The sequence below is a fragment of the Danio rerio genome, chromosome 13, assembly GCF_052040795.2.
Source record: "Danio rerio strain M-AB ecotype USA chromosome 13, GRCz13ab, whole genome shotgun sequence".
Taxonomy (NCBI): Eukaryota; Metazoa; Chordata; class Actinopteri; order Cypriniformes; family Danionidae; genus Danio; species Danio rerio.
Genome location: NC_141033.1, coordinates 34935556 through 34962949, shown reverse-complemented (window position 1 = coordinate 34962949; position 27394 = coordinate 34935556). Strand labels below are relative to the sequence as shown.

The 27394-nt window shown below is 33.7% G+C and overlaps 1 long non-coding RNA gene across 42 annotated transcripts in view; it reads left to right on the top strand.

Moving 5' to 3' along the window:
- LOC147834235 (uncharacterized) overlaps positions 1-27394 on the top strand; it is a 385840-nt gene that overhangs the window by 70922 nt on the left and 287524 nt on the right. For 32 of the 42 annotated variants that reach the window (XR_015506142.1, XR_015506134.1, XR_015506123.1 and 29 more), the window contains one exon: positions 9610-9719. The exons of the other annotated variants lie outside the window; for them this stretch is intronic. This is a non-coding gene — a long non-coding RNA (uncharacterized LOC147834235). The remainder of the gene's footprint in view (positions 1-9609; positions 9720-27394) is intronic. 42 annotated transcript variants of the gene reach the window in all.

The window sequence follows — 27394 nt, the reverse complement described above, 5'->3', positions numbered from 1 at the left end:
TGTTTTTAGTGGCCCTGATTGATTGATGTGTAACACCAGCATTTTACACTACTCTCCTGCCTGCCTGATTTGCTTGAATGTTTCATGATCTGAAATATTATTATAACTTTTTATTTTGTATTTTTCATCTATGTTAAGCTGCTTTGATGCGGATGTATACCTGTATAAGTTGAAGGTTCATTCCGGTGTGGTGACTCCGGATTAATAAAGGGACTAAGACTGAATTTGTGTTGGGACAACATGAATGAATTGTGTGGAACCCTGCATTTTTTACAATGTCATTTCGCTAGAACTTAAGTCAACTTAAGAGTCCCAAGTTACAATAAGTTTACTTACTTTATTTTTGTAAAGTCAACTTCTTTCTTTTAAGAAAATTGGTTTAAAAAAAAAAAAAAAATATATATATATATATATATATATATATATATATATATATATATATATATATATATATATATATATATATATATATATATATATATATAGTGAAAACAAAACATATCTTACAATAGGCATCATGATAAAGTGAATAATTTAGGACTGTGCAAAAATGTTATTTAATGAAACCTTATTTAATTAAGGTTCACTCACTTTAAAGGGATCGTTCACCCAAAAATGAAAATTGTAAACATTATGCTCATCAGTGAGTACGTTTACATGGACACTAATAATCTATTTAAACTGCGATTTTTTTTTTTATTTTTTTTTTTTATTAATTTACACTAATTAAGGTTAGAAATTAGTTTAAGATGTGAAGAGTATGCCGATTTTAGTCGCATTATTAAAGCGCAGAACAGACATGTGAACACCTTAATCAAACAATTACTGTCGTGTAGGATTTTTGCAACAGGATAGTCCATACACATGCGGCTGTTTAATACTATTCTCTGCACCTACCGAATCAGTGAAGGACCACAGACACCTGCATTGGCGAATGTTGAGTTTTTTTTTTCCCCATACAGCTTTAGGCATCAAATTCTGTTAAAACAACACTCCTCCAGCAGTTCATACTCGCACCCAATATCTCTTTTGTCATGAAGGGCATGTGTGAAATGTTACTGAATAAAAGTGAAAGTGACAAACTGCAGTTAAAGTCGACAATTAAAAAATTAAACACTCGAAATTACATGAAACTCCAGAGGAAATTTGCATGGCGCCGTGACGCAATGACGTTAATCGAATTATGTGTTGTAACATGTAAAACGGGATCATGAAAGGAACATTTAAAAAGCAACTCATGTAAACATTTAAATCATATTATTGTCTTATTCAGATAAAGGCAAATAATTTGATTACTGATATCCACGTAAACGTAGTCAATGACTTAATCCAAACCAGTTAGATTTATTTTTTTTCTGTTGAGCACAAAAGAAGATATTTTGAAGAAGGCTAAAAACCTGTAACCATTGACTTGTATGTATGTATGTATGTATATATATATATATATATATATATATATATATATATATATATATATATATATATATACCAAATACGAAAGTAAAGATTCCAACATTTTTCTATATATTTTCTTTTTATTCAAATAAAACTGGTATGGAACAAGTAGATTTTAAGTAAAAAGTTTTCAATTTGGATGGCAGATTGCTTGTATCAAGAAGCGCATACAGTGTGTATAAAAACCCTAAAAGTACAGTAATGGGATAGCAGCTTCTCAACCAGAGACAAGAGAAATGACTGATGTTAATGACCCACAACAACCTTTCATAACAGCATCCCAGAAAACCTAAACTTGGAATTCAGTGGATTGACTTGTATGACAGACAGGATGTCAGCTTGGTCACGGTTCTTTGCAGACCCAGAGATGAAAGACAGTAGGTGCCCCTGTGCTTTAATATTTATTTGAAAGCAAGATGCTTTTAGATCCATTCCAGCTCTACACAAAGCTCTTCCATTTATCATCGTTTATGGATTTTGTAATTGTTTATCAATAAAATGGAGCTTTTGGCAGAGCTGTTTGCGGCATTGCCTGCTATGCATCATGTGTATACTTGTTTTTTTTTTTTTTTGCTTTCTCTGTGACGTCTGGCTCATGTTGATGGATGCTCGGAGGAGAGCGGTTCCTACAGGTCCAGACAACAAAACCAATCACTCTGGACTGTAAACATGGAACGGCAGGCCAAACACAGACCACTAACTTAGCACTTGACAAAGTCTTTCAGCGGCATCATACACTGCAATAGCAAACATCTGTCCAGCCCACTTAACCAAGGCCAAGGAAGTCTTGATGTATTCCCAACCAATAGTGCAGATTTGGCCACTAGTCGAGGCTGAGGTTCAGGTTTTCTGCAAAACAAGGCTTAATGTGGAGCAGTATTTGTGGCCATTGTCTGCCAGGAGCCACCATAAGTGGTGTATATTTATCTCAACACTTTGTTTAGTCTGTTTTTCTTCCATTAGAGCTTTTTGTTACCTTTTAATGATGTTCTTGTTTATACATGATGGTCATTTGCTCCTTTGGCAGATAGAGGATTCATATTAAAGACTACTGTACTGTATACCGGTTGGGAGGTTATAAGAGAATTTCAGAACAGGAGTGGAGATATGTTGTGAAGTGGCAGCAGATGGCTCCTGTAGGCCTGCTAGTAAAGATGCAAAGTTCATGAGTGTTTTTCACGAGTGGTCCATTGAGAGGGATACCTGACTCACTGTACTGGTATGCAGTTTAGATAGGGCCACCAGATTGTTTAAGTTTTAAACTGCAGCTTAAAAATGGGTGGAGTGTTTTGCTGTCATTTTAATTTTGTGTATGCGTGTTTATAATAGTTCCATTTGTGTGTTTTTTTTTTTCTTAGGATTGGTGACTTTACTGTTTTTTTAAAATGTGACGAATGAGTGGGTGTCAACTTTTTACTGGAAGTTTGTGTAAGTGCTTGTGCTGTACATGACGACAGAACAGCAGCAAGTGTTTGAAGTTATGGCAACTGGATTTATTGCACACTAATTTGCTGAAAAATTGCTCTGAAAAAAAGTCAAATATGAGTGTATTTAAGTGTTTATTTAAGAATACACTTTGAATTTGTTGACTTTTACAGACATTAACAGCTTCTACTCTTTTTTTTCATCTTTGGTCAATTTGAGGCTTTAAAAAGTTTTTTAGGTGTTAGTTTTTATTAGGATTTTACACACTTTACTGATCATCATGGTTTCTCATTGTTCTAAAAACAATTTAATATTGGGGTATGCACTGCTTATTTTAATATTATGAAAGAAGTTAATACTGTTGGGTTAGCAAACAATACCTATTCAGATGCCTCATGTTTATATGTGTTGGACAGGTAGAGAAATACGGCACATCGTTTTATTAGGCACATCGTTTTAATTTCAGCACTTAGGAATAAGGAGTTAAACAAGGAAGGAAAGTGCTTTAAATGGAATGAAGAATGCACTGTTCTAATCTTAAAGTCTGAACAGTTCATCATTCTTTCCAGACTTTGGAGACAGAAAAAAATGCTGTTGTCCCTGTGCTTGAATGTCTCAGCACAACATTAATGCTTCTTTTTAATTGAGATGCATTTAGACCTTCAAGATTTGTTGTAATTTACTATTGTTTATAAATTTATCTATTTACAGGTTATTTAGAATCAAACTGAACTGAAGTATAAATCACGTCAAGGGCCTTTTACACCATTGTAACTATACAATTTTTGTCTGTAAAATCATTCTTATTTTGTGTGAACAAGGAGCACCATACCACAGCTAAAACTAAAATATGGTGTCGTGAAAATGCATTGATAACTTTATTTTTTAGATGATAGTGATTATAATAATGAGTACAGTTACATGGGTACCAACAATCTGATATTAATTAAGACAATACTCTGATTAAAAGTCTACCGTGTAAATAGCACTTTTTGATTAAATTAATCCGATAATCGACCTTAGCAGAAATTAGATTAAGATGTGGAGTATGGTGATTTTAGTTGCTTTATTAAAGTGCAGTACTGACGTGTAAACACCATAATCAAACTATTATTGTTGTGAAGGATTTTCACTGCGTTTTGTGACAGGATAGTTTATACACACACACGGCTGTTTGACACTATTCTCTGCACCTACTGAGTCGGTAAAAGACCGCTGACACCTGCATTGTAAAATGCGAAAGTTTTTCCCATCCGGCGTGCGTATCTAATTCCATTAAAACAACACTCTTCCAGCAGTTCATACTCGCGTCTAATATCTCGTTTATCATTGGGGGCATAAAATGCATAAAATGTTCCTGAATGAAAGTGAAAGTGCTAAGCTGCAGTTAAAGTCAATAAATTAAAAATAAAACACCTAAAATGACATGAAACTCCAGAAGAAATGTATATGGTGATGATGCAGTGATGTTAATCGAACTATGTGCTGTAACATGTAAAACGGGAACATGAGAAGCTGGGAACATGTAACCACCTGAATCATATTGTCTTATACAGATTAAGGCAAATAATTTGATCGCTGATGTCCATGTAAACTTATCCATGGACAGTCACTTTGAATCCACTTGAGTTTAACAAGCTTTTAAAGAGACAGATGGCATCACTGCCCTATCCATATAAAATAATAAGAATGTTATTGTTTGCTGGTTTTGGTGCTAATATAATTCTCCTAACAGTAAACGTTCTTACTTTGGTAACGACTTCATGTAACTCCTAAGCGAGACTGCCTTATATTTATCACTAGCTATGTTTCCATACACCTATTTTTATTGTCGTTTTGGATATGCACATAAAATACGGTAGATGAAAAACAAAAATGGGCATACATTTTGAAAATGCGCATAACTGAGTAGGATAAACGTTTTATTCGATAAAAAAAGATGCACACAAACTTTGATGGAAACACTTTTACCGTACAAACTCCTGTGCATGCGCATTAAAAAAGATCATGTGATTTTGTAATAAGAGATCATGTAATGATAAAGAAATGTGTGTGAATGGATAAATCAGCAGGCTGAGCACACTGTAAAACATCTGAAATGTTGTTTTGGTCATTCTAAAGCGCCTTACCATTTCAGTATTAGTGTTAATATGTTATTAATGACCTCCAGAATCAAGAGCGTCTGTGTTATGCATCTGACACCTTCAAACGCCACCGCACGTTCACTGTGTGTCCGGACTGCCTTCTGAGGCGCAAGTCATTTATTAGATGAAGAAAAGATTGATGCAGCTTCTCATATTGCAGCAAATTCAGTTTTTACTGTTGATATTTGGTGCCAATTAATCAGGAAGTGAGGATTTCGTTCTCTTTGACTCGCTGGATGGAAACGCAACTTTATTCTCACATCTTTATGCGATAATCCAGTTTTGCAGATAAAGTTTATTTGCATTTTTGGATGGAAACATAGCTACTGACCTATTAGAGGTTTGGAGAGGATTTGATTGGTCAGAGGATCTGATGACAAGCTAAAGTTCAGAGTGATGCTATTATAATGGTTGATCCATATTGACAAAAGTGAGAGACCAGTTTTGAGTGGTTGTATTTTCTAAAGTGATTTTTGAATAATAAACTAGTTTATAAAAGCCATTTATTTGGTATCCTGACATTGTAGTTTGCTGAGTATTTACATTGAATTGAGGAACAATTTAATTTACAATTAAACAATTTAATTAAACAATTAAACAATTTAATTTACAATTAATTTACAATTAAATTGAGGAACATAGCAAAAATGTAATTGACCAAACCTACAATGATAATTAAATGTTTTCAGAGTGAAGAGTGTCACAAATGCATAATTCTTTCTGTTCCTGGGTCACAGTCAGTCTGGAGTCTGAGAAGGTTGCATGTTTTGATGCTCTGGGAGCCCAAAGAGTTGTTTCTCACCTGACAACAAGCTGTCCTCTATAGTTTGTGTCGCCCTTCCCTGAGAACACGGAGTGCAGAATGGATATGGAACAAAGCATAGGTCATAACAGAAACCAGAGCTAAACTCTTTGTTCTTTGCGCTTTTTTCACTCAAGAGGAGTGCGGGTGGGTTCTCGAGTGTTTACGAGTCTTTGTTGTCAGGGACGACGAGGCCAGTGGCCGACAGATCTCACTGACAGTAACCCAGGCAGAAATGCCAGCCATAAAGACTCCAAACATAACAAACCAAGCAGAAACAGCTGTACCGCACTCCTACAGGCTCCTTGCCTCCATCCAGAAACATCGCTAATGCACTTCTGACCATTACAGGGTCTGCGTAAAGCAACCACAGCCCGAAGAACCTCCTAATGAACTGTGTGTGCCAAACGCAAGACAATCGCCACCCAAGTCCAACAAGACCATCATCTGAGGAGAACAGTGGGTTCAAGGAAGCGCTTGAGTCTCAATTGAACGGTTCTGATGATTTGTTTTTAATTAGGCGATTATTTGACGTGAGTTTGACTAGTCGTTTGGAAGCCCTAGTGAGTGTAACAGCATGCATGCTGAATTAGTCTAGTCATCCATCCATGGCCCATTGCATCTAGCCTCATCTTCTGTACAACATTAGGTGTTTTTAAGGTGAAAGTTTTTACAAGGCCAGATTTGTTCAGTTGGGTGAGATGGTAGATGAAGCGATGCTTGTCAACAGATTTGTCACTTTGTAGATTAAGCGTCTGCTAAGCAACCATGCAACCAATACAAGATACTTGTCTTGATATAGCCTTGACAGGGACCAGACCCTTCTGGCTTTCTTTGAACAATAGTGCAGGATTGTCCAATAAAGTCATGAATGTTGCTGGTGTCTTGGAGCGGGGCGGAGTGCACGCAAGAGATGGAGACAGGCCACTCTTAAGAGCTCTTTACGACCCCCTGGAGACCCTTGATTATGGCGTGCCAGGGCAGAGGGCATCCAGAGAGCAAACCCAGGCCCTTTCCCAAAAGGTTTCCGAAAAGGTTCAGCACTCTGCATTACAGGACTGGAGCGAGCATTATCTCAAACCCTTAGTTGTGCATCCTGGAACATGTTTGTGTTTTGGACAAACAAACCAGATTTATGATACCAACCTAAAGGCTACAAGACGTACAATCTTTTTTTAGTGGCATTTGTTCTCAATATATTTCTGAAACATTTTTTCATCCATGATGATTCACAATATACAGCTCATAAAATATGAAAAACTAGATTTGAAGAAAAAACAAACAAACATTTGACTGTCTGAAAATACTCCAAACTGCAAAAGTACAATGTCTTTATAGAGCTATTAGTCTGAGAAATATATGTAAATTATGTAATTGATTTAAACAAAAGCATGAGTGTTTTATTAAGTTTATTTACTGGTATAGTAATTATTTATTACTTGAAATTGTTGTTATTATTATTGTTTTCATATTATCTTATTTTCATGTGTTATTTTCACTCATGTGTTTCATGCAACACAATCTCTTAGGAATTCATAACTTTTTGATCTAGTGCTAATTCGCATGAATTCACACAATCACATTCATACAATTCAGTACGATTTGCACATCCCCCAAATGACAGTTGTGTTTAAGGGTTAGCTGACATGCCCTCTTTTATAAAATCATACATTTTCATACAGCTGACAAAATATAAAAGGTTTTCTCTTGAGATCAGGCTGATTTCATGTATTGCTTAATGTTTCTTTGTAAGTATTGGTAATTAAGTAACAGAAAAGGAACTGGCAGCTTATTAACTTTCTTTTCCTTTTAAAATTTATATGGCTAACCCTAAAAATGTAAGGTTTCAAACTTAAATTGTTAGTAAAACCACTTTAAGTTGCATTTGTTGTTGTTTAAAAATATATTTTTATTGTTTTTAGCATAAGAGAATTAACAATAACAAACTAAGAAAAAAAAGAAAAAGAGTACAAAGGCCATTTCATAATACATAACATAATACAATATCTTCCAGAAAGCACGAGAGAAAAAAATAGAATTAAATATAAAACAAATAGTAATAATTTACAGAGACTATGTAAGCTCTACAACTCGACATACGCCAAATTAATCCTACCTATAATGAGTTACAAGTCAGCATTACTGAAATAAAACATAATTGAGTTCCAGATTTTCAAAAATATGTTTGTGTGCCATCCCATACCGCATTTCTTTATTGGGCAACACATAACTTAAGCTCCTAATCCAGGTTTGAAAGACAGGCACGTGATCTGACTTCCAATTTTGTAAAATTATTTCCTTTGCTAATATCATACACAAAGACACTGCCTGCGATATATATTTATCTCCTATATCTGAGGTGTCTCCAAAAATACCCAATTTTGCCTTTGGTGACAGATCAGTCCTACCGTATATACTTCAGATAGATGAACTAATTTTATGGCATGACCAGAATGAGTGAATCAATGTACCTTCAACTTTTTTTTTTTTTTTTTTTTTTTTTACATTTATTGCACAGTAAGGATACACTTGGGAAAATCTCATGTAATTTCACTTTTGAATAATGAAGTCTGTGGGTAACAACAAATTGAATCAGTCTGTGTCTCGCATTGATGGAACAATCATGAATTTTGGAAAGATAATCTTCCCATAACTCATCTGATATCTCTAATAGCTCCTTCTCCCACTTTTTCCTAATTTTGTCAGTGTTTGAATTAACCTTATCTAATAATGAGTAATATAAATAGAGACAGTAACTTTTTTCTATTGGAGCTGCATATATTTTAACGTCAAATTTTCTCAGATCAGATATAAAAAAGCTTCAGAATTCAAATGAGCTACATACAAATTCTTCTGAAATATATACAGTAGTATAACTCCTAAATAACAGATTTTGCATAATAAAGTTTTTCATGTGTTCTAGAAAATAATATTGTCACTTCCTGGAAAAACTAGCTTGAGATATTGATAACCAAATGGTTCTGCAAGTGGGGAAACCATTGCAGCAGCGCCTTTTCCTCCAAAATAAATGTATGGTGCCTCAAAGTGACAGCTGCCAAACACAATATCAATCTCTGTCGTATGTTTTTTTTTTGCTAAGCAATTATGTTAGACAATTCTAAGAGGTAATTATATAAAATGGTTTTGATGGTGGGCTTTCACTAAGATATTTTTAGAATTATTAAACAATATTTGTGGAAATGCAGGCTGCTTTTGTGTTCTTAAGATAATGTTTAGAATCATTATGCACATGTAGTTTGGCAGGTAAGTACACTTTCAAAAATAAAAATTTTAAATAGTGTCTTTTTACAAAACCACAATGCAAAAAGCAATTAGTCGATTTTACTTAAAAAAGAGAGTAAGCTCATTGCCTTATAATTATTAAATAAACAAACTATGTGTATAATTATAAAAGTTAGGTCTGTAGATTTACTGACTTTTAAAAAAAAAAGTAAAATCAACTTGTTGCTTTTAAAGCAACAGGTTTACTCACTTTTTAAAAAGTAACGTAACTAATCACTTTTTACAGTGTATATATCAAACTTAGAGCTCATAGGTCTGACCTTAAAGTTTAATGTCATTGTTTAAAACACATTCTTGTAATGAAGAAAATGATTTTTCCCTTTTGGAATCTCTACTGTTGCACTTTGTTTTTAAGTAACTGTAGCTGCGCTGCTTCATGCATCTTGATGCTATAAAATCTGTGAGAGCAGATTGCAGAGCAGAAGTGTGTGCTTGCTTCCTCATTTGTTTATAAACAGATGTCAATGTCATCTCTTACAGCTTGTGACAGTTTAGACAGCAGAGAACGGCCAAGAACTGACTGCATGTTAATTGAAGGAGGACCGTGTTACAGTGTATCTCGGAGAAAGAGAGCGTCCTGCCTGAATGAAGTAAGTGATTACACTGAACATTTGCTGGCAAACGCAATCTGACTCTTATGAGCTCTTTCCACGCACCACCTCAGTTGTTTCGTCAAGCACCGAAACACTAATTACTTGACTGTATAGTTTTAAAAAAGACATAACTATCCCGTTTCAGGGAGCTGGGGAGGAAGCGAAAGTAAGGAGGAAGGTGGGATATGGAGAAGTTTAGCGAAGGGAAAAAGGGTGTTTGTCAGGAAATGTATTCCACATGTATCTGTGCAGCTCCCCTATTGAGCTGTGGTGGTCAGGGAGCCCTGCTATTAATCTGAAGAGGTGATGGGTTGAACCACTTCCGTGTCCGCGGGACAGGGGTGAAGTCCATAACAGAAGCACTGAGAGGAAGCATTCTGGATATGCTCACTAAACAACATGACAAACAGAGGATATCACAAAGCAAAACAAAAGATATACATTACTGATATCATATAGGGCACTTGAGCATATAAAGATGGAATCCTTTTATACTGCTAATAAATGTTTTACTAGATCTTGAAATGTGATTACAACAACAACAAAACTACTACTACTACTACTACTACTACTACTACTACTACTAATAATAATAATAATAACAATTATTATTGTTATTATTATTATTATTATTTTTACAAGTCCCCCCTGAATTTTCATTAGAAATTTGGCTTGTTTTTCTGTAAATTAATAAAACACATGCACACACACACACACACACACACACACACACACACAATTACAAAGAATTAAAGCGGCAAGCAGCGATGAAAGGGACCTCGCACCCTAGGTGGCCTTAGGATGACAGAGATCAGCGAACAATTATAATTTAAGCTGACATAAAAAACATAAGAAAATTTGAGATTTATGCCAAACTTCTTTCTGTCAGCAGGCGGCGCTGTGACTGGGACTCCATATTGGCATGTAAATTTTTTCAAGAGAGAAATCTGATCAAAACTTGAGATTTTCAGGCAAATCTGACTTTGTTTGTTTTTGAGTTTTAAGTATTTCCTCTTCCATGACGAAACACTAAAATTTGCCAGTCTGCTACAGACACACCCTTTGACGAAAACTCTTGATCTTCTCAATTTAACAAAAAACATGTAATTTCTTGTTGCCAGTAGGCGGCACTATGACTGTAAGTGGATATTGGTATGCAAGCGTGTTCAGGTCAGGACTAGATCAGACAATGCATTCCTAAGCTAAACCAACTTCCTGTTTTATGGCGATACATCAAAGTTTGTGAGGCCAATACAAAGATGCCCTTTGACGAAAACTCTAGATCAGGGTTGTCCAAGCCAGGATGTAAGAGCTTGATTAGCTAGCCCAGGTGTGTCTGATTGGGGTTGGTACTAAACTTTGCGGAACACTGGCCCTCCAGGACCGAGTTTGGACATGTCTGCTCTGGATCTTAGCATTTTGACATCGCCAAGACCTTACAATTCCCAGTTTTTCGTTTTGATCTGATAAAATCCCTGGGAGGAGTTTGTTAAAATACAACGCTTGGAAATGGCAAAAACTGCACTATTTTGGCAGAGGAAGTTAAAAATATCGGACTTCCTGTTGGTTTTAAGATTTTGCCCAAAGAGACTTATTTGTAGGTATTGGCATGTTTGATGTGTTCAAATTGTTTTGCAAAAAAAAAAATGCATAGGTGGCGCTGTTGAGACATTTCGCCACACCTACTTCCAAAACCTATAACATGTACATTTTGCCACCTTCGGCGTGTGTGCAAAGTTTAGTGAGTTTTCCCTAAAAAATGTCATTCATTTATAATAATAATAATAATAATAATAATAAACAGAATAATTATAAAAGGGTCTACGCACCACCGGTGCTCATTCCCTAATAAAAAAAGTGCTTCTCAAGTTTGTATTAAAAGTTTTATTCCTAAAACAAGAAACTTACTTCGATCAATATCTAAATATATTGTGTTATTATATTAAATATATATACATGTAAATATTCATTCATTTATTTTCTTGTCGGCTTAGTCCCTTTATTGATCCGGGGTCGCTACAGCGGAATGAACCGCCAACTTATCCAGCATGTTTTTACGCAGCGGATGCCCTTCCAGCCGCAACCCATCTCTGGGAAACATCCACACTCACATTCACACACACACTCATACACTACGGACAATTTAGCCTACTCAATTCACCTGTACCGCATGTCTTTTGACTGTGGGGGAAACCGGAGCACCCGGAGGGAACCCACGCGAACGCAGGGAGAACATGCAAACTTCACACAGAAACACCAACTGAGCCGAGGCTCGAACCAGCGACCCAGTGACCTTCTTGCTGTGAGGCGACAGCAATACCTACTGCGCCACTAAGTTGCCCCTATATATATTTATTCGTTTTAATTGTAAAACTAAATTAATTGATGTATGTTTAAACAAAAACTTTCTTACTGTATTTACCTGCAAAACTTGATTCTTAGCTTGCTTTTTAGTAAAAGTATCCCAGTATTCTTTAAAAAGATAAACTTGCTTTAAAAAAAATATTAAGACATTGTATAAGATTGGCCAACAGTTTTGTTAGTTATAAGCCAGAATGAAATCAGGATTATGCTTAAAAGAAGAATCCATTTTCTAATTTCGCTTCCCATGTAAATTCCTATAGTTAAAAAGTAGGTTGAACATTTTACAGTTTTTTTGCCTATAAAAGTACTCTTTAGACTGTAATAGACTTCTGTGAATGGAGTTCATGCTTTTAAATGAAGCCTGTTTTGAAGTGCAGCGTTTGATACAAACAGAGAATTGCAGCATCACGGCATACACCACAAGCAGACAAACATTTAAAGCCAAAGAGAGGAAAAAAGATAAAAGCAAGCTTGTACTTCTGACAGAATGCAGCGATAGTCAGGCGGAAATGCTTTACGACTGGGAGTCATTCATTCGGTTTGTGTCTCTGGCATGCAAACCACAGAAGCAGGGACTTTTACTGGACGAGAAACATGCTCACTGCACACACACACACACACACACACTCTCTCACAACCCCAATACTGTGGTCCACGCAGTCAACTTCAAAAACATTTCACTGAGTTTTTAATGAGATATTTATCTCAATAGTGATCTGCATTTTAGGAATGGCACATATTTCAGAGGTCAGTGTGATGTCATCCACACATCCAGACAGATGTGATGCATTTGATTGGGTGAAAGAGTCAGTTCGCAGGTGCTCTGCTTATCCAGTCATTCACCACAGAACTCAATTATGAGAAATTTTCCAATCAGTCATAAAATCAAGTGCATTTTTCTTTGGACACCTACAAGGTCAGCCACAGCTTGGTCGAAAATAGAGCTGGAAAAGTGATTTTGCGTGATTATGAACTCATTGTGTAGAACCCTATCAGCATATCTGTATTTGCTAAATGCAAGAGATGCAAGTTGTGGATAATTTCAACAACTTGATCAAATATTAATCAAAATATAGGGCCTATTTAGCATTATAAAAAGTGCCGTTTAACCAAAAGTTTGGATTTGGCCAGACTGAGCGGATCTGTGTTTAATTTAGAATTGCTTCATGCTATAGACAATACAAGGCAGGGAAATGTGCTACAGGCAAATGTTTGAGTGAGCAACCATCTTGTTCTTCTTGAGTTTTATACCATAAAACCCACTTTATCAGAGCCCAAACATGGGAGGCTTCAAACAGTGGGAAAATGTACCCGGTGTTCTGTTCTTCTGGTCTAATGGTCTTGTGTTTAATAGGAGATCATCCGGATGTAAACACACAGAGCAGCATTTGCCCAGACAGCTGTGAGTGCAACTGCAGTCAGTTTATATTCAAAACAGTGTTGCTCACTAAAAATGTAAGAAATGAATAAGGGACTAATTTCAACAGATATCAGAAGATTGAAAGCAGTCAGATATAAAAGAATGCTTCTTTATCCAAATGTGAAAAAATATATTATTAAAGTACTGTTTTCATTGTATGAAAATAAATGATTTCATGTGTTCAATAAAAATAAAATGATCACTTCTTGGGAAACCACCGTAGCTTTACCCCCTCATAATAAATGCTGCAATGGTATCTTGTGTTCAGATGTCACTTTGATGACAAACTTTGGCTGAGGCATTTTAGAATGACTAAACCAGTGAGATAATAAGGAAATGTGTTCAGTAACAAGGGTCTGCAAGCTGGTTCAGTTTTTAACATGATCTGCAAAGTCAAATTTTTACAGCCTAGTTTTTGTTTGAGTTTCCTTAATGGGAAACTTCATCCAAAAATGAAAATTTACCCTCCCTCTAGTTATTTTAGACCTTTATATGTTTTGCATTTTTGAAGATATTTTGAAGAAAACTGAAAGCCTGTAACCATTGACATCCACAGAAGGAAAAACAAATACTATGGAAGACAATGGTTACAGGTTTCTAGCTTTTCATAAAATGTCTAAAAAGAAAGTAAAACAGGTTTGGAACCATTAAAGACTGAGTAAATTCATTTTCATCTTTTTTTGGCTGAGCTGCCCCTTTAAATCCACCTGAAGTCAGAATTAAACCCCCTGAATTATTAGCCCTCCTGTTTATTTTTTTTAACGGAGAGAAGATTTTTTTCCACACATTTCTAAACATAATAGTTTTAATAACTTATTTCTAATAACTGATTTATTTTATCTTTGATGACAGTAAACAATATTTTACCAGAGATTTTTCAAGACACTTCTACAGCTTAAGTGACATTTAATGAATTTAAATTTTAACTAGGCAGGTTATATTAATTAGGCAAGTTTTTCTGTAGACTATCAAAAAATATATAGTTTAAAGGGACTAATAATTTTGATCTTACCATGTTTTTACTTTTATTCTAGTCAAAATAAAACTAATAAGACTTTCTCCAGAGAAAAAAATATTGTCATACATACTGTGAAAATTTCTTTGCTCTGTTCAACATCATTTGGGAAATATTTAGAAAAAAAAAATCAGAGGATTTAATAATTCTGACTTCAACTGTACTTCTTAAGCCGCTGTCCTACTGGATTTTCGCCCCATTGGTTTTCATTTATACACGCTAATGCATCAGATCAGAAACGCAAGCTCGTATTTGCTGCATTACAAAGTTCAAGCTTGATGAACTCTGACCTGCAAATTTGTATCATGTGACTGTTTGAGACCAATAGTAGATCAAAACATGACCTCTCTAGACAGAAATTTTAAATATGGACCAATCGCTCGCTTTTTTAAATGTCAAATCATCTTGTTCAATCTAGCTCCTATTCGCAGTACCATACAACTGAATTTTTCATGCTTAAACTCAAGTTTGACCGCTGCATTATACTAATGCTGAGGTGCTCAACCTTGCTCCTAGAGATCTACCTACCTGCAGATTTCAGTTGCAACCCATATCAAACACACCTGCCTGCCTGTTTCCGAAATCCATTGTTAGCCAGCTAAGGTTGCAAGTTCTGTCGTTACAAACATAGTTTGTTGATTTGGCTTTTCCCAAATCTGTCGTTCCAACGAACATTCGCAAACTGCGTCGCAAACTTTTGCGCTTGCAACTATACCTCTAGAGCTGTAGTTTGAAACATAGTTCCAAGCTGTGTTCTATTCCCAGATATCTCCCTTTTTCAAAGTATTTTTAAAGTTCAGTTTTAGCAATCTTCATGTTTATAATTGTGCTTCCTTTGCAGTGCATTTTGAAAACATTGATGTCATTGTGAACACAGCCGTGGCTCTTGACAAAAGCTATAGGTGACCTATTATTTTAAAGCGGAGTTTATGTTACGTCTCTTAAGCTTGTAAAAACAAAAAACATAGCATATGTAAATGCTTTTAGTTACTTATTAAGTATCTGTACTGTATATGACATGGCCTGTTGGTTAGAACATTTCTTCAGTGGTTTGCATTTGTCAAATTGTAAAAGTCGACTTTTCAAAAAATAAAAAAATAAAAAAACAATATCCTACTTAATAATAATAATAGTAAAAAAAATAATCATCATTATCATTAATATTATTATTAAAGTAGGATTTTTTCATTTCCTAATAAGTAATAAACATTACATTTCATTTCTTAATAAATCGCCTCATTATTTATTTATTTATTTATTTATTTATTTATATGATTTATATGATTTATATATGGTATTAGAATAGGTGTTAGCTGTAGTAAGTGATTTTTATGGTTTAGAATAGAATACTGTATGTAATGTTCTCAATGATATTTGTAAAGGAACCATATCTATATGTGCCATTTACATATTTCAATTAATATTAAAAGCGAGTGCATGTTTTAACCAAAACTAAGTTTTATTTTATTTTTTTATGCGTGTGCGTGTAAAACAATATAATTTGCACAAAGAAATTACCAGGTTTTTCTCTAAAGAATGTGTTGTTACCACATTTAGAGCATCATTACGGGCGTTTTACCTTATTACTAACGTGGTTCAAACGATAGATCTGCAACAGGGTTTTGGGAAACACTCGTCACTACATTGTTCTTTTGCCAACTGATGCAGCTTACTATGATAGTTCAGCCACCAGTTACATCATTGTTTGGGAAACTCACCACAGAAAGGTAGATCTCCAAGAACAGGGTTGAGCACCCCTATACTAATGAGAGACTCAAAATAGGAGGTAGTGTTTATTTTTAGACTGTGTAGCAAAAAAATGTATGATACTTATTTTAGGAAATATAATAATGCTTTCAACATTGTTTTTTTTTGCTAATCAGTAAAATAATTTGATAAAAGTTCTACTTGCAAATAAATCATAAAAGGCAACTTTTTAGTTTGAATACATATCTGTTTATAACAATACAAAGCGAATTTGGTTTTAATTGTAAAACGGACAATTTGCATCAATTAATAACTTGTACAAATTTATTATGTGAATTGATTCCTGTTTAGTTTTCAACTTAAAACATTTCCAAAATTACCTACTTCATCTTGAATGTTTCAGGAAATTTTCCAGAAATGTTCCACCTCTTTACAACCCTTCCTGCACTTGATTATCATCAGCTCTGCTTTTTGTGACATAATTTGTGCTGCTGCTTTGATGGACTTTATGAAAATGAGCTGCTGCATCTGTGTTATTTAATTTGCTGATTGTCAGGAGATCATTCGCAAAATGTTCCACCCCCATCAGCACTTTTATGGGATTACGCTCTCATGATAATTTTCCCTATTTAGTACATCTGGCCCATAATGTTACACACACACACAGACACACACACGCACGTAGTCTACAGTAGCAGCGATCAATGGCTCACTCAAAAGGTAAATGTGTTTCCCATCCATCTTCCGTGATCTGTTTTCCATTTTGAACAGTAATGATTGAAATCCAGCTGTCTGGGCGAAAAATACAGCGCTTCTCGTATCGATTTAATATGAAACACCATTTTGTTCACTTAAATGTGGGATAATTCTGCAATATATGTCTCGCTTGGCAAGCCTAGGTCAAAGGTTACCCAGGACTCTTACTTTAAGTCGGAGTCTTGCAGATGCCATGTTGTGCATCACTTTTTTCTTTCACACCATCTGTAATGTTATCCAGGACAACTACATATATCAGAGTTTGATGCCTTCCAGACGCAACGCTAATGTGTGCAGCCTCAGCCAGAACCAATGAAAGCAGAAGGCTGAAACCAGCTTAATAGGAAACGTGAATAGATTTCACATCTGGAAATGAAAACCCTGCCCATACAGACATATATATATATATGGTCTGTTTTAGATACTAATAGATACTGAATTTAATGGGCAACTTGGTTTTAGGTGTTGTTCACCTGTATTTAGTAAAGCCAGAGCTGAACAATTGTCATCTCTGATTTAGTAGCTGAGAATGTTTTGTTTTTCATCTATTGTAATTACAATTCTGTTGACTCTGAATGTGTTTTATAACATTTAATGTAGAGGATGAGCTTTGTAATCACTCACTGAAGCAGAAACTTTGACATTTGACAGTAAAAATATTTTTAAGATTCATTGCTTTACTTTGACAAAATACAGTATAGTGTTTTTAACCTAAAAATACAATGGATGAAACTAAATAAATGTTGAATATCTTAATATACATCACTTAATTTGACTTATTCAAATTATTAAATTAACAGTAATATTTATACATTCTATTGTAGTATTGTTCATATTAATCCATGCTGTTAATTTCTACCTAATTCAATAAGATACTTTTGCATTTTATTTTTTTAACAAAATATATACAAAATATATATATTTTAAAATAATGTTCCTTCAAAGTCAATTATACACTTTAATATTTTTGGAAAAAAAAGTTATGACATTAAATGTTTGTTACTTTATTTTAATAAGTGAAGTAAGTTTCAACTCAAAGTTTACAAAATTTAACTTATTTATTTTAGTAAATTGTAGTTCAGTTGATTCTACTAAAGAATTCAGGGCAGCAATATATTGTACAGTGTAAAGTTAAGATTCACATTTTATAGAAATTGAATATTCAATTTGTAAAAAAAAGAAATTATATTTTAATATTTTACACTTAAATATTAAATGACAGCTGTTTTGGTAACACTTTATAATAACCACACACTACGAATCATTTAGCATTAGCTAACAATAATCTCATTATCTGTTAAGCAATAACTCTACATTAATAGGTGTTAGTAAGCAGTTTATAAATACAGCTACAAATGCTCTATTCTTGACTTGCAAGCACATTTATAATCTGCTTAATGATTGTGCTTTCATACTTTATTAATGATTATTTTTTTCATTACTTAAGTATTGCATCATTTACAAACTAGTTACTTAAGAATAGTTGGTGGGTTTTTAAGATTATTTAGAATGCCTAAGTAAATGATTAATAAACTATTGAAATTAACAATTATATATCTTATTATTCAGGCATGAACTAATAGTTCATTTGTATGTTAATAAATGCTTTATTAGGACAACTTCATCTAGTTTTGTGAGCTAATCTAAAGTGAGGACTAGGTATGCTTTACAAATCCCGTATAAATGACAAAGGCTCAGTTATATTCCAAACAGGAAAAAAAAGAAAATAAATGACTTTATTAATTTTTATTCATTTAAAGATGCACAAATAAAAATGTATCAAATAAAAACAAATCTTTGCAATCTTATGTTAAATAAAATTACAGTACAGTTTAAACATCACTAAGTAACATTGAAATGTTGTATCATAATGTATTGTTAAATTATTATATTGTTGTTCAATTTTATTTAGTTGTATTCATTCCTTATTGTATTTTGACACTCCTGTTATTTGGCAATGTTTAAAGAGTACAGTAATTTTTATTTTGTAGATTAAATTGCAAACATTTATTCATTTGATACTAAGCCATTAACAGTAATTTATAAAGGATTTATTAAGCATTCATAGTCCTCACTTTAGATTAGGTCACAAAACTGGATGAAGTTGAGTTAATAAAGCATTTATTAACATACTTAGTAACTATTATGACATGCTTGAATAACAAAATGTATAAATGTTGGTTTGAATAGTTTACTAATCATTTACTAACTCATTCTGAATGATTCTAAAAGCCACCAGCTACTCTTAATACAAATGGTTTGTAAATAATGCGATACTAAATTTAGTTATAAACAATTAATAGGTAAAAATGTATGAAAGCACAATCATTGAACACATTATAAATGTGCTTACAAGTTAAGAATAGAGCATTTGTAGCTGTATTTATCAACTGCTAATTAACCTTTATTAATGTAGAGTTAATGCTTAACAAATAATGAATGAACTTTTTGCTAATGCTTATTAGATGAAACAGTGTGTAGTTATTATAAAGTGTTACCGTTTTTTTTTTTTTTACCAATAAGAAATAATTTTTTTTAGCAGTGATCATATGAGTATGAAGACTGGAATGAATCAAAGACTATGGCTACATCCAAATCCACATACTTCAACTGTACAGAACACTAAAATCAGTATGTGAGCCGAGTTGTGTCTAAATTTATAGAATTCGAGAATCAGTATGTGAGTACCTGGATGACCTACTACTTCCAGCGAGATTCTGAAGTGTGCATCCCTTGCACGCTACGCTATTTCATGATGCTCATTGAGAGAATTCATGAAAGGGAGCGAAGTGACACAACTGACGTGTGTAGGTCATGTTACCATGGCAAAATGGTGCATGTAGTACGTCCAAATTCATACTGCTCATTTACGCCCGAGTAGTAGGTTTAAATTCAAATGCAGTACCTACTGAGTAGGCAGTTTCGGACACAGCCTATTTCTGTGTCTCATTTCAGAGGCTGCATCCTCCGAAGGTGTGACAATGGCGGTCTCATTTAAAAAAAAATTTGAAGGCTACTTCAAACGCAGCCTCCAAATGCATCGTCCTTCATTTTCAAGGTAATGAAGGACACAACCGGTGGATCCTTTGCAGCCTCGAACGTTCCAAGATTCATTGTGCGTGGATAACGGGCAGGACTCTTTCAAAAGAAAACTTCGGTTTAAATGTATGAATTAGGTTTAGTTTACATGGCTATCTAAACATATGTTAAAAACACAAAGAGTATGATGTCCTACAAAAAATGTTTTATAGAGTTTACATGTTTATGTACTCATGTATGGATCAAAGGAAATATGTTTAAAAAATTTTTAAACCTTGTTTTGCCCTTAGATCGCTTACAATAAATTTTAAAATAACTTTGAAAAAAAAAGTTATTACAAATTGTATTACCGCTTATCAAGTGTACCTGTCAATATGGCGAATAAAGCCCATCTTCTACTACAGGAGGATTGACAATACTCTGGGGAAGGGGCTTGGACCAGACATGAGTTTCTGCAGATTTTGTGTGAAATGAACATTTAGAATTGAAACTAAATAGACAGTTGTTGTTTGATTTTATTGATGATTCCTAATATGGAATTCAATGGTAAGCTTGACAAGCAGTTTTGGAGAATTTGATGTTTCCCTATTAAAACAGAATGCCCGAGCATACTGGCCTGGAGGTGTTTCAAAGATGGCTGCTGAGTGAAATTACTTGCCTTAAAGGGACTTTAATTAAATTTAGTTTTGCTGAAAATTTGTTTACTTTCCTTCAAGTTGTTCCAAACCTTTAAGTTTGTTTGTAGAATGTTACCCTTGGCATAGAGGAAAAAGTGGCTACAAGAGTTCAGCATTCTTCAGAATATATTTGTGTTCAACCGAGAAAGAATCTCAAAAAGTTCTGGATTAAATAAACATTGATTAATTTTTTTTCTTATTTTTTTATAAACTGTGCCTTTAATGCTAAAAATATTTATGTTGCTATTACAGAAATATGTAACGCAATGCATATTATAATAGAACTAAACAGCAGGAATATTTCACAATATTACTGTTTTTACTGTATTTGTAATCTAATAAAATCCAGTGATAATTTAATCCTAGTGGTTTCTGAACAGGCAGTGGTGGACCTCTGATTCTTAAGTAACACTCAGTGACCTCTGTGGCTGCATGTCTTGGACTCAGAGTCACTCTGTCAGTAGCTGTGCTTTTCCAGAGAAGCCAGACTGTTCTCCTCATTTCCTTCAACTGCTGTTCCCTCGGCCCTGACCCATGCAAACAAGTCTGAATCACAGGGACCTAATTAAGATGTCTCTCTCTCACTTTTCAAGAAAAAAAAAACCTTCCCTCTGTTTTAGCGTAAAGAAAACAGTTGCATGCATTTGAGTTTTTCCTTTCATCAGTCCAAACACCCTGGAATGTGACCCCCATTAAATTCATTTCAATTACACTCAGCATCAGCAAACGTTCTAGAGGAATATGTGTAATTTCACACAGTGGATGTGCGTCTGACAGCTTTTCTTGAGTGGGAAATAAGCGCTTCAGGCTAACGGATGTAGTTCAGTGACTGCCATGCAGAGCTGATTGTATCAGCATTCTTTTGGTATGACCGTGTTTTTAAAATTGTTTGTTATATTTGACATACAGCTGAAGTCAGAATAATTAGCCCCCTGAATATTTATATTCCCAATTTCTGTTTAAAAGAAAGATCTTTTTTTTTTAACACATTTTTAAACATAATAGTTTTAATAACTCATTTCTAATAACTAATTTATTTTATCTTTGCCATGATGACAGTAAATAGTATTTGACTAGATATTTTTCAAGATACTATTCAGCTTAAAGTGCAATTAAAAGGCTTAACTAGGTTAATCAGAACCCCTAGTTTTTCACGATTTTTGTAATGTGATTTTCTTTTTTTTTGCGATAATTTTTGCGGACAATATTGCGTTTTAAAAAAAAAATATATATATATATATAAATGTAAAAAGTTAAATGTTTTTTCCCATTATGTAGCCTATGTTAGGTTTGCAATCAAAACTATGACAATGACACAAATCATAAAAATAAAGTTTCTTTATTTTGCTCTTTTGTCAAGACAAGATCTGAAACGGTAGCGGTTAAGCCAAAGGAAGGTTGTATAACTCTTATTTTATTCACAATTTTACTTTCTCTCAGAAATCACTCCCCGGAGCATCTGACATCGTCACACATAACACATGCATTACGGCTTCCTCTACCGTAATACACCTAAAACACGGATTGGTGTAAAACTCTTTAATGGCAGGGAAGCATTTTCTCAATCTCATCTCCACCTGTCTGTTTCATTGCTGTTTGCTCCAACTTTCTTTTGGAGTCTGAAGCACATCAAAGCACAAAACACCCAAATCGCACCACAAGATTTCTACATCTCATCTTTGCTATAACTTTTCATGAAAGTCACTCGTGTTTCATTTTGTGACTTCTTACTGCACAAGCTGAAAACTTCCCTGCCCCCCATTCTATGTAATATTTTATTTATTTATTTATTTATTTTTTACTTATTTATTTATTTTATTGAAATAAATACAATATCCATTATTCAGGAAAAACAATTAATTGTAAACTGAAATAAATATAATTGGATTATATGGTTACACTTCTTTTTATTAGATTATTTACGTTTTTACGTGGTTATTTTATGTTTATTTTAGAATTTTGCAGAGTTTAAAAAAATTTGTGACTTTTTGTTGATTTTGTGTTGGATTTAGTGATCACAATATCGTGAAAAAAACTAGGGGCTCTCGTTAATTATGTTAATTAGGCAAGTTAGTGTAATTAGACAATTCATTGTATAACAGTGGCTTGTTCTGTAGACAATCAAAAAGCAATATTGCTTTTGGAGGCTAATAATGTTGACCTTAAAATGTCTTTAAAAAAGTTTTATAGCTGAAATAAAATAGATGAGACCTAAGAAAAAATATTATAGGAAATACTATGAAAAATGCTTTTGTTAAATAATAATAAAAAAAAAGTCAAAGGAGGGATAATAATTTTTTACTTTACCTGTACATATTGAACATCATAACTAATATTTGTGCAAGAATGGCTTCTGAATATGTTTTTGAGTACTTTGTGACGAAATGCAGCTTAGCAGAATTTTATTTTATATTATTTTATTTTATTTTATATTTGTGTCTCCCTCAATAGGCTGTGGTCTTAGCTCAAACTCAGGTAGCCTGTACATAAAACCTAACAGTCCATAACTATGCTAATCTGAACGCTTCACTGGTTTTTAATGAAGCCCATTAAACATGTGTTCTGGGGGTCTTTCAGTGCTGTGTTTTAGGGTCCAGCAGCAGGGGGTTTAGTGGCTGATGTGTCCCCAGGCTGCCACGCTGATCAACACAGCACTTTTATAGGACTGGAGTTTTAGAGAGAGTACAGAACTAAGTGTCAGCCGTAGCTGTAAAACTGGGTAAATTGTGATGTCTTATTTGGTTTAGTTAGGGTGATCAAATGCAAAATATCATGAAATATATCCACATATTTTTAGATGATAAATTTACTTGAAGAGAAAATTATTTTCTTAATATATTGCTTAATTTTTATTTACATTCGGTCATATTTTCAATGTTTTTTTTCTTTGAAAAGCCATTTACATGACAGTTCCTACTACGAAAATTGCATATGTTTTGCATTTTATTCGTTAATTTGCAAGACCAAATCAAAGGAAAAGTTCCAATTAAAAGGGGTTCATTTCTTGTAAAAAATATGTTCGTCTGGGTCTATTTATGCACATATTAACAACATGTAAACTTATATATAAACATGTTAATGTATATAAAAAATACATGACAAATATTAAAAACTAAAATACTAAAAACAGTATACTTTTTTTGTATTTCCTTTGTTTATTTACAAGACAGCAGATTTTTGGGGTTGTTATATCAGAGAAAAATTTCTAATTTAAAAGTGTTCCTGTGAAAATATGTAACCTTGTGTCTATTTATGCACATATTAACAACTTGTAAACTTGTAAATAAACAGCATGTTAATATATATATATATATATATATATATATATATATATATATATATATATATATATATATATATATATACAGTTGAAGTCAGAATTATCAGCCCCCCTTTGATTTTTTTTTCTTTTTTAAATATTTCCCAAATGATGTTTAACAGAGCAAGAAAATTTTCATAGCATGTTTGATAATGTTTTTTCTTCTGGAGAAAGTCTTATTAGTTTTATTTTGGCTAGAATAAAAGCATTTTTAAATTTTTTCGACTGTCTACACAGAACAAACCATTGTTATACAACAACTTGCCTAATTACCCTAGTTAACCTAGTTAAGCCTTTAAATATCACTTTAAGCTGTATAGAAGTGTTTTAAAAAAGATCTAGTCAAATATTATTTACTGTCATCGTGGCAAAGATAAAATAAATCAGTTATTAGAAATGAGTTATTAAAACTGTTATGTTTAAAAATGTGTTGAAATAAATCTTCTCTCTGATAAACAGAAATGGGGGGGGGGGAGGTGGAATAAACAAGGGTCTAATAATTCAGGGGGGCTAATAATTCTGACTTCAACTGTGTATATATATATATATATATATATATATATATATATATATATATATATATATATATATATATATATATATATATATATATATTTGCCATGACAACTATCAAAATATTTTTAGATAATGGATTTTGTGAGTTCATTCCTAAAACAATATATATATATATAAAATTTTTTATTTTTTTTATTAAGTAAAGTTTCCTTTTTTTCTCTTTAGAAGCCATTTACATCACAGATATTTACCAAAAATTGCATGTGTTTTACATTTTATTTGTTAATTTACAAGATAGTTCATTTTTAAAATTATTTAAAATTATCATTTTTTTAATTAAGTAAAATGTCCTTTTTTTCTTCTTAGTAGCCATTTTTATGAGAGATATCTAATAAAAATGGCATATGTTTTTGCATTTTGTTTGTTTATTTACAAGACAGCAAAATCCTGGGGTTCTTAGATCAAAGTAAAAATTCCAATTCAAAAGGGTTCATATCTTTTCAAAAATATGATCACCTGGGTCTATTGATGCACATATAAACATGTAAACTTACATTTTAGCATTTGTGTTGAAAAATGATTCAGTCTTTATGACAAATGCTAACTTTAGACAGAACTAAAGTGCTACTAAAATGTTTCTTGACTTTATAAATGCTTAGATATTTGTATTAAAAAAACAAAAATACAGAGGAAAACCTTCAGCTTTTGTAGTGAAAGTACAACAAGTCAGTCAGAACAACAGGATATTTAAGTCGAACAAAAAGATTTAATGGAAGAGTTTGTTCATTCATTTTTTCTTGTTAATGCATATCTGTGATTTTACTTTCATATTTTATTAATATAAGAATTCATAAGCTTGGCCCAAATCGAGAGCGGTTCTTAAAAATGACTAAAAAGCACCGTAAAAGTATTCTAAAGGTGGTCTGTGGTCTATGGAAGAAAATCATTCGCTTTGGAACGACATGAGGGTGAATAAATAATGACCGAATTTTTATTTTGGACTGAATTAATCCTTTAAGCGTTGCAATATGTCTGCCGAATCAGTGCTTATGTACATGGGAGTCAGATCTGTCCTGCCAACTGCTCCATAGATTAATGACTTTCAACCCAAGGTGTGAGGTACTTGCTTTGTTTTGACAAGAGTTGTGAATAATTGTGATAAATTTAATTATGCGTTCAAAGCTTGTATCACCCTGTGTAAATGATCCATGCTTTCCACAGGAGGATTTTTATTTTTTCCATGGAATAAATGAACTTTTAATGGCTGGCCTCTAGATGGCTCTGCACTAAGCATAACTGAGCTCTAATATTATAAGATCAATGAGGAAAAAAGACCTCCAGTAACTCTGGAATGATTTAGTGTTTGAGGATGTAATGGGAGCACCTGTGTTCCCTTTTTTAGACTCATGGTGATTTAGTAAAGAACAAAGATCTCTTCATTAAATCCAGAGAGGGAGATAGGGGGGGTTGGGAGGTTGGTGATTTGAGTGTAACTCAATGCAAATTATGCTTAATTAAGGTCAATTAAACTCAGCGTGCATTACATTACATTCTAACTGTTGCTCAAAAATCACCTGTAAATGTTTGGTTGATAATGATTGGCGAACAAGTAGGGCGAAAGCAAACAGCCAAACATGACAAACCTATTACTGTAGCTTACATGTCACTTAGGAGAACTGCAGAGGAGGAAACAAGCAAGAGAATGCGAGAATGAAGGGCAAAGTGACGGTATTTCAGGAGCATTTAGAGCCATTGGTCGTAATCATATAATTGTAGGAAATCCTCTCTGTGAGCTTTACTAGTGCGATGGACGCTGGGCCTCTTAATGACCCTTGACCTCTGTGACCTCTCGACCTTGAGAACGGGAGTTGGGGGGAAACAGATTGGAGAAGATGTCAAATCTCTAGCATTTATCCATCAGTACTGCATTTAACCCTGCAGCGAGGCGGTTACCACCAGATGCATGCTGGAGCACTTGTGTTATAGTTTGTGTTATGGTGTGTGTGAGTCGGTTTCAGGGTTATCGGTCAAGTTTGGGTGAAACTGTCCCCTCGTGAACTTGTGGTGTGCTTCTTTTTTTAAACTATACTTCTTTACTTGACTCATATTACTATCTGAACTTCCGTCAAAAACATTGTTAGATTTATCTATGCTCTAAAAAATATCTGTTAATTACCAATGTGATTCACAAGTTTATTTACGGTTTTGAATTGCATTACCTTGATCTCTGCTCTGTCAACTTTTGATGGTGAAAATTCAACTTTACACTTTATCAAAGCTGCTTTTATTGACAATGTCATAGTTTGAAATAATATAATGCTTAGGTAGATAACAGTAGTAGTCTGGTAAATAACAGAAAATGTGCTGGCAGTTTATTGCAAGGTTTTTGTACTGTAATATACAACACCAAACCCAGACAATATATCACTTTAAACCAAGCGTGCCGCAAGCCTGCGTTTGAGTGAAGGTCTCGGCCGTTAGATCGCCCCCTGGGGGCTAGCTGCAGTACAAGTCATAAAGCCCGCCTCTTCCGTGTTAATGAAGGAGACTTGAGCCCAAAAAAAAAAAAAATATTACACTTGCAATAAAATGTCCCGAAAGATAGTTCTGGTCGATTAAGGCACTGGTTATTGTGCTGAAATAGGTGCAGTTCTTCATTTTTGTAAACAGTTTGTTTTTAGCAGTAATTTAATGCTGGGCGTGTCATCGTGATTGACAGTTTTGATTGACAGTTTCTCAAAGCAGCGCGTCTGAGCTTCGGCAGAAGACTGAAGTGTTATTATTCGATTTCTGTGTTATTTTACCATAACAAAATGAGTTCAGCAGTAAACTACAGTTTCTGACATACATGATCCTGGT